Here is a 13,199-nt window from a genome sequence, read left to right as displayed (position 1 = left end):
TACTAAAGCGCATTTTCTTAATTCCTTGCTTGTCATTTGTTTAAAACCGATTCCCAGGAAGGACACAGGAGTATTGAGGACACATTAGTTATTCTGTTTGAGTTACCAAGTGAGACTGTCCTGCTATTTGCTCCAAATAACATAAGTGAAGGCATATTTATACAGTTATGACATACTTTTTATTAGTTAAAGTTACTTTAATTTAGCCAGAACTTCTGGAACAGCTAGCTAAATACCCGACACATAAAACGCCAGAACACACATTCAGCTAATGCACGGGATATATGGGATAAAAGGTGTTGAAAAACTATAACATCCTCTCATGCTGAGCTAGGAAAACAAGGTGTGTAATTGTCTATGTGAGTGCCAAGTTATGTGAAGATATGACCAGATTATTAGGACAATTACTTTGCATGGCACTGTAGCCAGCTAAACCAATACAATGATAGTTAAGTAGTGCCTCCCTCTGGTGAGTGACACCAAAATAACATAGTCTAGTGTTCGATGGCCATACAGTTTTATATTTTGTCTATCTGGTAGTCTCACTATCTGTATAAAACAGTGAACACCCAAAGCTAGTTTTGTGATAAATTAATTTTTGTATGATCACATCATACAAAGACAGCTATTAGTTGAGCTGATGACATTGATTTATCATTATTTTGGGTTCACTGATACATGTACAGATGAACTAGACACAATAGTGGAGAAAAGATGAGTGTGACCAGAACAAAGGGTAGTGAATATCCCAATTAATAGGCAACAGGATACCAGATTATTCTTTTAATTATACAAATGTTTTTATTTTACTGTCAAAATTCATAGATTTAAAGAATTTGTTTTCAAGTTGAATTAGGCTTTCTGGGGGAATATGCTGCAGTGACGAAGCCAGTTTCGATGGCCCTAAATGTCCTCCAAGGAGAATCATCTGTCCATACGGGTTTCCCGCTGCTGACTCTCTACCAGCTGCAGGAAAAGTTGAAGCACAGTCTGTGGACCACTCCTTAAAGCTCTAAATCATGGCATCCAGAAGTGTTTTAGGATATCATGAAGGACCCACAGCTCATTACTGCCTACATTCTTCTGCCAAAGGTCAGGACAAGCTGGAAAAAAGAAGAGAGCATCTTAAAAGCCAGTAATAAATCTTCATTCATTCAGGAGGGGATTCTTTGGCTCCCATATAGATAGGTTAGACGATGGTTTGTATTGTCAGTAGTGAGATTCAGGAGAATGGACACTCTAAAATCACATATGCAGACTGCATCTGATTGTCCAATTTGAGCATTTAGTAAAGCATTTATTTTGCCTGACATTTGCCTGGTTATGTCATTTTTCTAATAAAAAAGTTGACATTTGTTTCATTTAAATAAAATTTGCATGGAGTACAATGTAATAAATTGCACAATATGATGTTACTCAATATTTGAGTAGTTTTTTAGGGGATACCTTTTTACTCTTACTTCAGTATTTTACACATTTTATTAGTACTTTTACTTCTACTTATAGTGAGTAATGAGTCATTATAATTATAAAGTATCAATACTAAAGTACTGTTTCTGTTTACTCCACCCACCACTGCCTGTAACCTGTATTCTTATTATATGCTTTGTGTAGATGATTGCTGGGTTGCAAACAGAAGAAGAAGAAGAAGAAGAAGAAGAAGAAGAAGAAGAAGAAGAAGAAGATAATGATGATTAAGATGATGATGAAGAACAATAAGAAATTGGATTTTAAAAATAAGAATAATAAATACTTTAGACTGGCAAATAGATTGATATTTAAATGTCAGTATTTACAAATGTTTTAGATTGGTATCATTTATTCAGTCTAGGCTAAATATTACTTTCCCCTGCCTTCCCTTCTGTGGAAGCATTAAAAGTACAAGACAGATGCTTACTTTTGCTTTTACGTTTGGTTCATCTATAGGATTCTTTTTACTGAATCAATTCAGCACATACATGCGTGCGACCTTTAAATAAATGATTAGAGTTTATTGGGTAGACTAGCTATAGTGACAAACACCTAGTGAAATCAAGATTGTATAGTCTGTGTAAACAGCAACAGCATATCGCCTTTCATCTGATTTGTTTGAAAAATCGATTGATGCATATTGAAGAATCATGGGGAAAAACGATTAGAAAGCAATTTGCATGACAGGTAAATCATCCAGGAGCATCACTTACTCTTTTACATGTGCCAAGTTTCATGCAGTGCTGCGTAAAAGCACACATTACAAACGAAGTAAGATTACTTGTTAATAATTACTGATCTATTTGCCGAGTTTAACAGCAGTCAGAGATGTGCGCGAGCCTGTATGAACAGTACGAATTAAAGGCGCGTCCGTGCATCGACCTGATGCGCGCGCTCGGTGTGGAGAAGGACCTCGCGCTGCCCACCATCGCCGTGATCGGAGACCAGAGCTCGGGAAGAGCTCGGTGCTGGAGGCGCTGTCCGGAGTCGCGCTGCCTCAACATAGATGTTACAATGTGTTCCGATTATATTAATTAGCCTTATATCTTCCATTAAATACCTAAAATCTACAATATACATTCCTATTACTTTCACTCCACTTTCAGTCTCAGATTTGTGATTTTAAAATAAATGTGTTATAATCACACGCAAATTTAATGACTTTACACCACTAAAATATTTCACTAAATACTAAAATAATTCAAATTAATTCAAAATTTTAGTGGTATTATTTAATATTATGTGAAGTATGTATGACATTTCTGTGAATGCAGCGAAATCAATGTGTGAGTCTAACCTGAATGCGACTGAATTTAGGAAAGGATTAAAAAAAAGGACAGGGATAGTTCCCTATATTACAGGATGTAAGGTGAAAATCATTTTTGAGTCGTACACTTGCAAGAGTAGACAGGCTAACCTCTTTAGATTTGTACTTGAAACTGTGATAGGAAACTGCTGGTATGTGTGAATTAACATTCTAGATATGTGTAAATCAGGGTGTGAATGAAAAAAAAAAAAGACACATCAGACCACATGCACCCAAGGATTAATCTAAGGATTGATCTAGTTGATCCAATCATTTGGATTTGTTGCTTTACCATGCTGTGAAAATTAGGTATTTTCATAGAATTGACAAAACCCATCTTGCTGTAGAGCCCTGGTGTGTGTATGTTAAGAAAATAGGATTAAGAGAACAGGCAAAATTCTCTTAGACCTTAAGGTTTCTTTTATTGTCCTGCCCACCCTTTTCAGCAGCTTTTTAAAAAATCAGTTGAAATCATCAAACAAAAATTCTGTTCAATATTTTGTGGTTTTCATCTAGTTCAAATTAATACTTTAATTTCAGATGTATCTGGTGTTAGTACTGTTTTGTCTCTAGTTCTCTGTCTCTCTGGCTCACTGATTTATGTTAAGACAAGCAAAACACATAGAAATTAGTTTACATTAATCACACACAGGTGAGAATCATCAAGCTTTACCTGTTGGATCATCCCACAGCTGACCCTCAACCAGACCCCCTGCTGCCACATACCCCCACCACCTGAGTCAGGCAAGGGTCCGCTTCTTCCCCTCCACCACCTAGGACAAAATGGCCCCCAGACCTCTGTCAGACATTTTAGTCTGTAGAACAAAAGGAAAGGAGAAGTTTGGGAGAGAATGCAACAGCTGGCCCTCATGAAAAAATGCCTGGAAAAAAGCTGGCTTGCATGTGTCTTTCCATTGGACTGGATCTGGCACTCCCTTTTTATTGACCCTAGACCAGTTACCTACAGCTCTTTGGTAGCAACAACTGGATTGACTTTTTCCTAGTCTCAGTGTCCTGCATCATATCATGCATTAATCTATCTTTTATCACTGAAAAACATGGGTGGGATAACACTGAGCTGAAAGACTCAATTGCTCTCAGATGGTCATGGAAGTGCATGGGCACCACACAAATCCAGCAAACCTTCAGTACATTGAATACATGTAATATCCCGAATGACTATGACCTCTCATAACCGACAGAGGGAACCATCACCCAAATATTGACCCACTTCCAGGGGCTGGTTACTTCCAGGAATTTATGAGCATTTAAGCAAGCATTCACACTAACTTCAGCATGAAGTATCGTTCCTTTGTGTCCATACCAAGACGTTTTTTTGTTCATAGTTTGCTTGTGTATGACCTCTGTTTGTATTCTCTCAACTTTACTTTCCAAGTGTTTTTCGGATTTGTTTGTCTTTTATTTCTTATGTTGCTGTTTTGACCTTGTGCCTGTTTTTCTACTCTGCTCTCTGAATTACTGCCACAAACTAAGTCCCTGTTACATCGGCCCTTTTCTGATCAGTAATATCCTGAACGACTATGCTCTCTCATGACTGGCTTTGATTTTTGCAGTGTTTTTTGGATTTGTTTGCACATTATTTTTCACGTTATGGTTTTCACCTTTTGCCTGTTTTTTCTACTCTGCTCTCTGGATTACTGTTTTAGATCTGTTTGCTTCTGTGTGTTATTAAAACTCTGCATTTGGATCCAATATCCTCCACCTTTGGTGTCATCATTACAATACCTTGTGATACCTCAGAAAAATTTGTCGGACATGTCATGGGACTCTCTTGATTTTTAAAAGCAAGCTAAATTTCTGGGCCTTCTACCAAAAATGCTACCCCACCCCCCCCACCCCCATCTACCCTATCCCATCCCCATCCTACCCAAATATACGCCATAAACATTGTAGTCTTTTCAAATTTTGTGCCTACCATCACGATACATATCTGAGGTGGGATTTAACACTATTCAAGTCAGGAAATCTCACTTCAGTGCTTGTGGGATTGTTCCTGTAAGATTTAAGTAAGCCTGATTATAACATTTCAACTTATGGTGTATAAATGGTTATTTAAAAAAAAAAATAGGCATAAGTGTCTCTTTAACCTTCTGCTATTAATCATTCAGGTATGGTGACACAATGTCCACTTGAGCTCAAGATGACCAAGAGCAGAAACAAAGACTTTTGGCATGGAAAGATCCACTATGGGGATTATGAGGGAGAGATTAATAATTCAGCAGATGTGGAGGAAATGATTAAAGAAGGTACTGACCCAATATCACACTCACATCTTGCTGTTTAAATAGCCAGTTTTGTTTTTGTTTTTTCTACTTTTGTATTTTAAAGTATTTTTAGTATTCTCTTAATTATTATTGTCTAATCACCATTCAGAGAAAAATAGCTGGGCCTGTGGGCATCAGTGACAAGCTCATCAGCCTGGAGGTGACATCAGCTGATGTTCCTGACCTCACACTTATTGATCTTCCTGGTATTGTTCGTGTGCCAATGAAAGGCCAACCAGAAGACATTGGCGAACAGGTAAATTATTGTTAGATATCATTTAATATTTGTTATATGGTATGCTCATTAAATATGACATTATAATAACACTATAAATCCTGATAAAATATAAAAATAAACCATTATCAGATGAATCTGACATTCTTTCAGAGTAAGAGGCTGATCCGAAATGTCATAGAAAAGCAAGGCACCATCATCCTGGTGGTGGTGCCATGTAACGTGGACATTTCCACTACTGAAGCACTAAAGATGGCCCAGGAAGTTGATCCAAATGGCGAGAGAACCCTCGGTCTGCATCATATTTTTATACCTGCATAATTTTAATATACAGTGAATTGAAAAAACTTTTTAATGGTTCTTATTATTATCTAGATGGGTAGATGTCTTCTATGACCTTTTGTGTGTGTGATTTCAGGGATTCTAACAAAGCCTGACCTGGTGGATAAAGGTGCAGAGGAGGATGTGATTTCCATCATCAATAATGATATCATTTACCTTGCTAAAGGCTACATGATAGTCAAGTGCAGAGGACAGCAGAAGATCCAGGACCGTGTCGCCCTGTATAAAGCTACTGAGACAGAGGAGGACTTCTTTGAAAACCACCCACAATTCAGGTGTACATTTTATGTATGTTAGGCAGATATGTTGTTAAGAAAATTATTTGGAATACCACTTCCTTCAGGACTTTAAAGGTGCACAATTAACTTGTAAAAGGGGTAATAATGCTCATAAGTCCAGGAAAATTGTGAAATGAGTGTAAAATGTAGTCAATATTTTTTCATAGCACCCTGTATGATGAAGGTACAGCCACCACTTGAACTTTTCTATCACACTGAGGTAAAACGAGTTCTTTCTAGAAGCCTGCAGACACAAATATCCTTGCTGGTAGTAAAATTTCTATGCATAGTAAATTCCTTGCCAAATGTGGCTGTGTGTGTGTGTGTGTGTGTGTGTTTAGCATTCTCTGCCAAATTTGGAGGAGCAAATCCAGAAGAAGTTGGATGAAATTCAAGTTGAACTAGATTGCTATGGCTCAGAGCTTCCTACAGAACCAAGCCAAAGAAAAAACTTCCTGACTGATGTGTTGTACACAAAACCTACATAAAACCAAAGTCAGAAACAACTTTAATTTAAATAAATAAAGTTACCTAATAAAACTAAAATAAAGCCAGAGTCAGGGACATGCTCACCAGAGTTAGATGGCTGGAGCTGGAAGACTTGAGAGGCCATGCTGTCAATGTTATGCATTCGGCCTGAGCATAGAGCAGGATTTGGGAGACCATGCCACCAGCCTCAGGAGGGATCTCTGTGTTTAAGGCCACCACATTGGTCTTTAGGACTTTAGAGACCACCATTTCAGCCTCGTTGTGGAACCTTATTGGCCTCTGGAGGCAGCTCTGCACTAGGAGCTGCCCCTTCCGAATCAGGTTGAATAAGATTTATTAACAATAAAAACAATAATAAGAATGATAACAATAGAGGCAAACAGGCCAAAAGTGTGAGACAAAATCTAAATCCAAAGAAAAGGCAAAAGTTGTGCAAACAACGTAAAGACTAGACTTTCAGGATTTAGGCCTCATCAAAGCTGAGAGACAAACAGCACTGCACAAAATAACATTATAAAAAAACAAGGGAAAGTTTAAATTGATATCCTTCACTAAAACACAAAACACTACATATATTACATTATTCACATTTACATTAGAATTTCAGCAAAATATTCTATGGAGGAAAAACCCTGCATAACTCTATATATTTACTCTGTATATTTATGTGCTACCATTTTAATATGACTCTATGTTGTTTGTAATGGAACCATGATAATACTGTAAAACATATAGTTATGAGTTTTTAAATCTGATCACAGATTTTTGTTTGTTTATTAGAAAATCACAGCATTTACTAAAGACGCCATCAACCTAACAATTGGAGAAAACCTGCTGAGTATGCCATATGTTAACATCTCATATCTGAGGAAAAACTTTGATGAATGGAAAAGTGATCTAGACTGATCAGGAATAAAATGTGAGTGACATGTGGTCTAATGGTATAACAGTGTGGCTATATGTCAAGGGCATTGCAGATATGCATTTACATGCATGAAATATTATGAAATGTACTAATTTAATTAGCATAGGCTACCTTCCATTAAGCATATTTGGTTACCATTTCTTTCAGCATAATTTTTATTTAATTTAAATGGAAATTTTACAGACATTCTGAAAATTAATGGCTAGTAAATATGTTAAAGACATTTAACCATGTTTTTATCTAATCTGAAAAGCTAGTGAGTGGTGGAAATCTACATGTACATCATTATAATAGAATTAATGATATAAAAATCCAGTATTGTGATAAAATTCTAAACTGTGTTAAAAGTGTTGTTAAATACAATATGAGCATCCCATTTTATTTTACAAAGACGTTATTGTGGAGGGAGTGTAGAATGGACCATATCAAAAGTTAATGTCATTTACCTTTACCCTGCAAAACAATTCTAGTTAATAAGAGCATTGAGAAGGAACTGCGTGAGTATGAGAAGAAATACAGAGGAAGAGAAATTCCATGCTTTCTCAACTACAAAACCTTTGAGGTGATATTGAAGGACCAGCTTGAAAAACTGGAAGAACCTTCCATCAATAAACTGAAGGAAATCTCAGGTATAGTGCAGGAACTTGATTATAGTTTTCTCAGGCTGTATGTTTTTTCCTGCATTCTGTGGATTGGAATAACAAGCAGTCATTGTTATTTATACAAGGTGTTTTGGGCATGTAAAAGGTAAAAGATAAGTGGAAAACACCATGGCTTGCTACTATATTATAATTAAAGATTTTAAATTTCTCTTGCACACTCTACCCTTTGTGTTCATATAAACATTGTGTTGATATAGGTGTCATCAGGAATGAGTTCATCCAACTGGCTCAATATAGCTTCCCAGGTTTCCCTAATCTCCTCAAAAGTGCAAAGGTAGGTACTCATATTTACACCCACAGACAGATAAACTCTGCCTATATTTGCAGGGCTATGGGCACTGAATGACAACATACAATTAAGATGAAGCAAAATCAAGCTATATCAAAGAATATCATTTTTAAGCATGTCATGGTGTGATGATTCATTGTTCCAGAACAAAATTGAGAACATAAAGCAGGTAAAGGAGTCAGAGGCTGAATCAATTCTGAGAACCCAGTTTAAGATGGAGCTGATGATCTCTACCCAAGACAGCATATATAAGGAGGCTCTGTACAAGGTTAGGAGCCAGGAGGAAAAAGAAGAAAGATGTGAATGGTGAAAGATGAGAATGGTGTTGCTTGCCCTGCTTCTCATAATTTGTATGATCAATCAGACAGCGAAGCTACTCTTGAGGAACTGATGTGCCACCTGAAGACCTACTACAGTGTAAGCGGTTACTAGTTATAGTTAATTTCCTTTCTCATTCATCTGCAATGTTAGCATGCTTGACAACAGCACTACTGGACAGAAATATTGCTATTGACCCTGTCTGTGTGTGTGTGTGTGAATTAAGATGTTATTTGACTTTTGTATACACTAGCAGTCAAAAGTTTGGACACATCTTCTAATTCCATGGTCTTTCCTGATGTTTATTTCTTTCTACATTGTAAAACAATGCTGAAGGCGGCCGAAATCCACAATAATCTCGTTTGAACAGTTGATATTGAGATATGTCTGCTACTGATGCTCTGTAAAGCCTTCATAACGCCTCTAATCTGAGGTGCTGTTAATTGGTGATTTCTGAGGCTGGTAACTCTAAATGAACTTCTCCTCTGCAGCAGAGGTAAGTTTTGGTCTTGCTTTACTGGGATGGTCTTCATGTGAGCCAGTTTCATCATGGTGCTTGATGGGTTTTGCAAATGCACTTGACAATATTGTTCTTGCAAGAACTATTCCAGAACACCTGACCTTCGCGTCTTAAAATAACAACTGACTGTTTTTTGTTGTCATTACATATGGATTACTTAAGTCCATGTGTGTTATTTCATAGTTTTGAAATCTCCAGTATTGTTCTAGAATGTAGAAAATAAATCCCTAAACAAAAAACATTTAATTACAAGGTGTGTCCAAACTTTTGACTGGTAGTGTATGTTTATCTTGACTTTATTATCTTGACTTGAACTTCTCTTGACTTTATTTATCTTGAATTATCCTAAGGTTGATTCTAAAAAGCATGACAAGAAGTAATACCTTCTTCTAAAAAAAAGCATCCTAATGCACAAATAAAGCTGGTTAAAACTGGTTAAAGTAATGTCTTGATTGCAAAAAAGATTTGGTCTTGAACTTGACTTGGTGTGGCTTTCTTTTGGACTTGATCTTTACTTTGCTTCAACTCCCTTAAGTCAGTCAAGTCAACTCAAGCCAAGCTCATGACATGATCTCAGCTAGCCTTGGTCTTGGACTTAACAGTCTTGATAGCCTTCTATGCCTTGCTGGCTAATTTAGCCGTATGGTTCCACTGCAAAAAAATTACCAGTACATGATGCATACTTTAACTATTTGTAATGAATAGAATTTTTCATTAACTAATTAAACGTGTCTAGATTTCGACAAAACGTTTGGCTGATCAGGTTCCACTGGTGATCAGGTACATGGTGGTTCAGGAGTCAGCAAAACAACTGGAGAGAGAAATGTTACAGCTCATACAGGGCAACGTCAACTTCGATGAGCTGCTGAAAGAAGATCATGACATCTCCAGCAAAAAGAACAACCTGAAAAGCCGCCAGAAATGGCTGAGAGATGCTGCCAAAAGAAGGTAGCTGAGAATAAGATTAGGTTAATATAGCAACTAAAAATCCCTTTGATTTTGTTTGTTACTAAATTTCCACAGAAACACACAGTAATTTTCTGTTAAAACAATTTGTTTCTGTACTGTATTGATTTTGTCACAAAATGATCTTTTTGCTTATAGTTGCTGGGATAATTTATTATTATTGTTGTGTTTTTGATTAAGAAAGATTAACTCGAAATTAAAATCATAAAATAAAATTTGTATGTGTATTTCTTGGCTCTAAATTAAGCCCTACTTGTTCTTCTCTCTTAATTGCATATACAATATGCTTTGTACAAGCAGATGTTGCTCTTTTTTGGGGTGGCAATGTGGTGATGGTGATGTTTTTGAGCTACACTCCTAAAAGGTTCCCTTGTGCTTACTTCAAAACTTTTTAAAATACTTTCTATTTCTCCCCAATACTCAAGTAATGTAATGATATCACATCACAACTCAATTATTGCAGCAAATATGGTTCACTGCTTCCTTTTTTTAAAAATTAAAAGAAAAAAATATTACATTTTTACACTATCTAGAAACTTTTTTTCATCTTCTCGTCATAGTGCCTTGACCACCACTGTAAAGCATTCACACATCCATTTAATTCAATTCAAATTTTATAAATGGACACTGTAACAAAGTTACAAATGAATTTTTTTTTTTTTGTTGCTGTATTTGACGTCTTACTTGCATCTAAAGCAATTCAGAAACTTGTGGGATGTGGGCACTGGCATAAATAACAGTAAAAGGTCAGGTTTCATAAGATAAGGTATAATATTTCTGTATTATACGTAATTTTAGTCATTTTCAGAAGAACTGTTATAAAAGTATTTTTTTCTTACATGGCAGAGTTGTTTGAAAGGAGATTGCAACTTAAAATGGGCACTCAATCATGATTTTATTTTTGTGCGCTGTCATTACACTGCAAATAGTTCCAGTAAAATTCCAGCAGACTACTTCATCAGATATCTCTCTGCTTGTAGTGTAGTTGCTTTCACCCAGAAAAATGCATTATTCCAATTGTGGTGAGAAACAATGAAAAAAGTGTAAAGTGGCGCCTTTTTATCAGACTGGTCCTGAAGCTTTCGGTTTCACTGTTTCTTGAGGAGAGATTGGCCAGGGTTCCCCATGGCAACCACAAAACTGGAAGGTGCTGCCTAACGTCACTGGATCCAAATAACACAGAACACACAGAGGGTCTGCATGGCTCAAACTCGGCAGGATGGCAGGTTGACAACCAAAGGTAGGACACAAACACTCTAATCCAGTCTCTGTGGTGTTTATGCAGGTTATGCAGAAAGGGGCCTTTGGGCAGGAGTACCATGGAGTACTGCTGTATTACAACACAGAGTGATGGGGTCAATGATGTTGCTAGTGGTACCCCAAGCCAAATCACATCTGCTTATGTACCTGGCCCATGTGCAACTGTTTGGAGGCCACGTGGGGCCAGAAACAAGATGGACAAGCTCAAGGACAGGTTCACATGGCCTGGTATGGAAATTCAAGAGTTTTGGCAGCAATACCCCCAGTACCAGTGCACTGCTCCCAAAAAGCCTGTGCCTGTGCCCCTCAGCCCACTCCCCATCATCAGCATCCCATTGGAGAGAATAGGTATGGATCTCATTGGGCCACTGCCAAAGTCAGCCTGGGGTCATGAATACATCCTTGTGTTAGTGGACTATGCCACCTGATACCATGAGGCAGTCCCATTTTGGAAGGCCACCTCCCACAACGTTGCCAATAAGCTGATGCTCCTTTTCAGCTGAGAAGGACATACTGACCGAACAAGGTATGCCATTCACATCCAAATTCTTGGTTGATCTATGTCTGCTTTTGCTGGTTAAACATCTGAGGATGTCTGTCTACCAGCCGCAGACGGATGGACGTATCAAAAGATTTAACCAAACACTAAAGAGGATTAGGTGGGTAGGAGACAGGGAAGAAAGGAACTGGGATCTCTCCCTACCCTTTGTCCTCTTCTCTGTCTGAGAGACTCCCCAGGCATGCACTGAATTTACCCCATTTAAGCTCCTGAGTTCTGGGTGACCCCAGAACCTGCTGGACATGTCCAGACAGGCTTGGGTGGAGCAACCCTCACTATTTCACTTAGTGGTTGAACATGTGTAAGAAATGCAGAAGCAGATTGACAGAGTGGCCCCGATTATCCAGGAGCATATGGAGGCATCACAGAGAGACCAACAGAGAATGAACTTACAATTGGCCAGCCCAGCAGGAGTCCTGGAGCTGTTGCACAATTGCAGATGGACGAGGACCCTCCATGAGTGACTGTGACTGAAAATGGCATCGGTGTTCCTTCTGCATCTGGCTCACATGTTGCTCTGGTACTCCAGCTGGCCTCTCCCAAGAGCAAAGTGAGGTGGTGCAGAGCATACTCACACTCTGGCCATCCCTATGGAACATGACAGCTGGTCTAAATAGGGTTTTAAAGGGGTGGCAGCAAGAAGTGCCATGGGTTGCAGCAAGATTTTAAGCATCTGTTGGTCAAAGGCCTGCTCCCTGGAAAAGTATCTTAGGTGGGCATCTCAAACAATCTCCTCAGCCAGGAGGTGACATCATGCTCATTGATCTGCCTGGAACTTTGAGGACATGGTTGAACAGGTTAATTGTTTAATGAACCATTATTAAATGTAATATCAACACATACCTGACATTCTTTTAGAATAAAACAATGATCCAAAAGACATCCTGGTGCTGGTGCCATATAACATAGACATGGTTAGTAATAAGACCTGAAGATGACTCCAGAGTTCGACAATGGGTGAGAGAATCCTTGGTAAAAAACTTGTGATTCTACTTATTATTGTCTAGATGCGTAGATGACCTTTTGTATGTGAAGGAAAAGCCTCCCAAACTGGCTGAGAAACTCACACTCAAAGTTGTCCTTCACATTCAGGTACTTTTAATTATTAAGATACTTATTTCCAGAAGCCTGCAGATTGTGTGGTACACAAATGTTCTTTCTGGTAGTAAAATCTCTATGAATAGTAAAATCTCTACGTATAGTAAAATCCTTGCTAGTAGTAAAATGTGTCTGTTTTTACCATGAATGGAGGAGCAAATCCAGTGGAAGTTGGATGAAGAATCTCTTTTTTCTTT

The 13,199-nt window shown here is 37.9% G+C and overlaps 1 pseudogene; it reads left to right on the top strand.

Moving 5' to 3' along the window:
- Nucleotides 1–2,298: 2,298 nt before the first annotated feature.
- On the top strand, nucleotides 2,299–11,773 carry LOC131346400 (interferon-induced GTP-binding protein Mx2-like; annotated as a pseudogene).
- The last annotated feature ends 1,426 nt before the right edge of the window (nucleotides 11,774–13,199 follow it).

Source organism: Hemibagrus wyckioides, linkage group LG26 (genome assembly GCF_019097595.1).
Source record: "Hemibagrus wyckioides isolate EC202008001 linkage group LG26, SWU_Hwy_1.0, whole genome shotgun sequence".
NCBI classification, from domain to species: Eukaryota; Metazoa; Chordata; class Actinopteri; order Siluriformes; family Bagridae; genus Hemibagrus; species Hemibagrus wyckioides.
This window is presented reverse-complemented; position numbering and strand designations above follow the sequence as displayed.